Raw genomic sequence first — 5279 nt, 5'->3', positions numbered from 1 at the left:
AGAAATAAAATAAAATAAAAACTTTTTAGACATACAGAAACTGAGGGAATATTCCACCACAAGGCCTGCACTACAATAAATACTGAAGGGGGTTACTCTATCTGAAACAAAAAGATAAAAGGATACAAAACTACAAGTGAGATGACTGATAGACAGACATAAACAGAACAGTGCAACCCTTATTAAGAACAGGGAATTATACATTTAATATTACATAATGGATAAAAAAAAGTAAAAATGTTTTAAAAGATAAAAAGAAAGCAATTCAGTCTTTACTGCAACTCAGGAAAAAAGAAAACAGCATAAAGAGAGAAAATGTAACAACAAAAACAGGAAATAAGTTGGAGTGATCGCCTGCACTTGCAAAGGGGAATGGAGATATGATGCAAGCTGAAGAAAAAGGTCGACTGTATACAAAAACCTTTCCTTTACTTACACTTAATGATAACCACACAAAGAAAAATCCAGAACTGAGACATGTAACATAACAAGAGGGAACAGAAGGAAAAATCATAGAACATCAACAAACTAAAATAATAGACAGAAACAAAAGGACAAAGAAGCAATAGGGACACCTGGCTACTAGAAAACAAAAGATAAAATGGCTGAAGGAAGACCTCATTATATATAAAATCACCCTAAATGTAAATGGACTGAACTCACCAATAAAAACGCACAAAGTTGCAGAATGGATCATAAAACAAAACCCAACTATCTGCTGCCTTCAAGAGACACATCTCAGCTTCAAGAACAAATATAGAATCAAAATGAAAGGATGGAAAACAATACTCCAAGCAAATGGCATTCAGAGAAAAGCGAGAGTAGAGATACTAATATCAGACAAAATACACTTCAAAATAGAAAAGGAAAAGAAAATTAATAAGGGACACTTCATAATGATAAAGGTAATTATGCACCCAATCAAGGAGCCCCTGAAATATGTAAAGAAATTAGTAACAGAACTAAAGAGAGAAACAGACCAAAACACTATCGTATAGGGGAACTAAAACCCCACTGTTGGATATGGACAGATCATCCAAACAGAAAGTCAATAAGGAAATATCATCCTTAAATGACACAGTAAACCAGTTAGACATAATTGACATTTATAGAGCCTTTCATTCCAAAACATCGGATTATACATTCTTCTCTAGTACACATGGAACATTCTCAAGGATAGACCATATGTTAGGACACAAAACTAGCCTCAAATATTCAAGAAGATAAAAATCATACCAAGCATATTCTCTAACCACTATGCTTCGAACTGAAAATCAACTGTAAAAAGAAAGCAAGAAAAACCACAAATATGTGGAGATTAAACAACATGCTACAAAAGGATAGATGGGTCAAAGAAGTAATAAAAGGAGAGATCAAGAGATACGCAGAAACAAATCAGAATGGAAATAAAACATATAAAAACGTTGGAGATACACCAAAAGCAGTATTAAGAGGAAAGTTGATATCATTACAGGCCTATCTCATAAAAACAAGAATGAGACCAAATAAACAACCTAATGCTTCATGTTAAAAAAAAAAGAAAGAACAAATGAAGCTCAAAGTCAGCAGAAGGAAAGAAATAATAAAAAATAAAGGAGAATTAAATCAAATTGAGAACCAAAAGACAATAGAAAAAAAATAATGCAACAGAGCTGGTTTTTTGAAAAGATCAATAAAATTGGCAAACTCCTGGCTAGACTTACTAAGGAAAAAAGAAAGAAGACTCAAAAAAATCAGAAATGAAAGAGGAGAAGTCACAACAGATACCATAAATACAAACAATCATACAAGAATACTATGAAAGATTCTATGCCACCAAATTTAATAATCTAGAAGAAATGGACAAGTTCCTAGAAATACACAACCTTCCTAGACTGAATCATGAAGAATTGAATAATCTAAATAGACCAATGAACAGTAAGGCAACTGAAACAATCATCAAAAACCTCCCAAAAAGTAAAAGCCCAGGACCAGATGGCTTCACTAATGAATTCCACCAAATATTCAAAGATGATTTTATACCTGTTCTTCTCAAACTCTTCCAAAAAATTGAAGAAGAGGCTATACTTTCTAACTCAGTTTATGAGGCCAACATAACTCAGATACCAAAACTTGGTAAGGATAACACACAAAAAAGTAAATTTCAGATCGATATCTCTGATAAATAAAGATATAAAAATCCTAAACAAAATACTAATGAATCAAATACAACAATACATTAAAAAGATTATACATCACAATCAACTGAGTTTCATTCTAGAGGTGCAGGGATGATTAAACAAAAGAAAATCAATCAATGAGATATGCCACATAAAGAAAGTAAAAATAAAAATCATATAATCATGTCAATAGATGCAGAAAAAGCATTTGACAAGATAACAGCATCCATTTATGACTAAAACACTTAATGAAATGGGTATAGAAGGAAAGAACCACAATATAATAAAGGCCGCATACAATCAATCCTCAGCTAATATCATACTTAATGGTGAAAAGCTAAAAACTATGCCTCTAAAATCAGGAACAAGACAAGGCCATCTGCTATCACCAAGTCCTACCTAGAGCATTCATGCAAGATAAAGAAATAAAAGGCATCCACATAAGGAATGAAGAAGTCAAATTGTCACTTTTTGCAGATGACATGATTCTCTATATAGAAAACCCTAAAAACTCCACTAATAAACTATTAGAAATATAAACAAATACAGTAAAGTTTCAGGATACAAAATCAATGTACAAAAATCCACCATGTTCCTATACACTAACAATGAAATTTCAGGAAATGAAGAAAAAAAAACAATTTATTTTTCTTTTTCAATTGCAACAAAAAGAATAAAATACCTGGAAATAAACCTAAGGAAGCCAGTGAAGGACCTATACATTTAAAACTATAAGACATTATTAAAAGAAATTGACAGAGAAACAAAAAGATATTTCATGTTCATGGATTTGACGAATCAGCACAGTTAAAATGGCCGTATTACTCAAAGCAATATATGCATTTAATGTAATCTTCATCAAAATCCCAATTGCATTTTTTTAAAAAAATAGAACAAAAAAAAAAATATCAGATATATATGGAATCACAAAAGACCCTGAATAGCCAAAGCAATCTTGAGAAAAAACAAGGCTGGAGTTATCACACTGCCTGACTTCAAAATATACTACATAGCACAATAATCAAAACAGCATGGTATTGGCAGAAAAATAGACACAAAGATCAGTATAATAGAATCTATTACTGTAATGAACCCACATATATGTGTGGAAATAATTTTCAACAAAGGATCCAAAAATATACAATGGAGAAAGAAATCTTCTTCAATGGTTCTGAGAAAGATGGAAAGCTACATCCAAAGAAATAAAACTAGACTTCTATCTGTCACATGCACCAAAATTAACTCAAAATGGATCAAAGACCTAAATATAAGACCTGAAACAGTAAATTGCATAGAAGAAAATATAGGTAGTAAACTCATGAGCCTTGATTTTAGAGAGGATTTTATGAATTTGACCTCAAGGCAAAGGAAGTAAAAACATAAAAATAAATGAATGTGACTATATCAAACTAAAAAGTTTCTACACAGCAAAGGAAACTATCAACAAGACAAAAAAGCAACTAACCGAATGGGAGAAGATATTCGCAAACAACCCTGTCAATAAAGGCCTGATATCTAAAATATATAAAGATCTCATACAACTCAACAACAACAAAAGAAAGAATCCAATTAAAAAATGGGCAAATGTGTGAAGGTGGTCAAAAGTTATAATATTCCAGTTGTAAGATAAATAAGTTCTGGGAATGTAATATACAACATGGTGATTATAGTTTACAATATTGTATATTTGAAAGATGCTGAGAGAGTGTATCTTAAAAGTTGTCATGAGAAAAAAAATTGGAACTATATGAGGTGATGGATGTTAACTAAACCTACTGTGGTGATCATTTTGCAATTTATACATACGTCAAATCATTATGTTGTACACTTTAAACTAAACAGTGTTATATGGTATTTATATCTCAATAAAACTGGGGTATATAAGTTGAAGATTCTTTCAAATGGAGTTTGGAGAGTGTCTTTGATTTTTTTTTTACAATTCCAGTCAATTCCACTGTATAAATCTTCTACGTTTTATTAATCCAGCCCATGTGGATGGGGAAAAACATGAGCAGAGGACCTCAACAGATAATTCTCCCAAAAAGACAAGCAAACGGTCAACAAACATATGAAAAGATGCTCAATTTCATTAGTTATTAGGGAAATGCAAATCAAAACCCAATGAGATACCATCTGGCACCTTTTAGAATGGCTATCATCAATAGAACAAGTATTAACAAGTGTTGGAGAGGTTGTGGGTAAAAGGGAACCCTTACACAATGCTGATGGGAATGTAAATTGGTGCAGCCACTATGGAAAACAGTATAAAGGCTCCTCAGAAAATTAAGAATAGAATTAACATATGGTCCAGCAATTTCTTTTTTTGATATCTACCCTGAAATCTTGAAAACATTTATCCATAAAGATATATGCACCTTGATGTTTATAGCAGCATTATTCACAGAGGCGATGACATGGAAACAACTAAAGTGTCCATCAATAGATGATTGGATAAAGAAGATATGGTATATATACACAATGGAATGTTAGCCATAAGATAAAATACTGCCATTTGTGACAACATGAATAAATCTCGAGATTATCATGTTATGTGAAATAAGTCAGAAAAAGTTGAGAATCATATGATTTTATTTATATGTGAGATATAAACTGAAAGCAACAAACAAGACAATCAAAAACTCATAGACACCAACAACAGTTTAGTGGTTACCAGAGAGAAAGCTGAGAGAAGGGAAGGTAGATATGGGTAAAGGGGCTCAAATATATGGTGACAGAAAAGGATTTGACTTTGGGTGGTAAACATACAGATGATGTATTATCAAATTGCACACTTGATACTTATATAATTTTATTAACCAATGTCCCCCTAACAAATTTAACATGTATATTAAATAAGTTTAGTATATATTAAATAAATTATGTGTGTGTGTGTGTGTGTGTGTGCATGTATATATAGCACAAAGGTAATGATGAGAGAAATGGAAGTAAACTATTGTAAAGTTCTCCTACCATACAGGAAGTAGTATGATATAACTTGAAGGTAGACTGTGATTTGTTAAAGATGTTAACTATAAACTCTAAAGCAGCCACTAATATAAAACAGAGTTACAGACAATAAACTAACAAAGGAAATACAAATAGAACTGTAAAAATATTTAA

Source organism: Pteropus vampyrus, unplaced genomic scaffold (genome assembly GCF_000151845.1).
Source record: "Pteropus vampyrus isolate Shadow unplaced genomic scaffold, Pvam_2.0 Scaffold710, whole genome shotgun sequence".
In the NCBI taxonomy this organism is placed as follows: domain Eukaryota; kingdom Metazoa; phylum Chordata; class Mammalia; order Chiroptera; family Pteropodidae; genus Pteropus; species Pteropus vampyrus.
The sequence above is the reverse complement of the archived record's forward strand: the minus strand, read 5'-3'. Positions refer to the sequence as shown.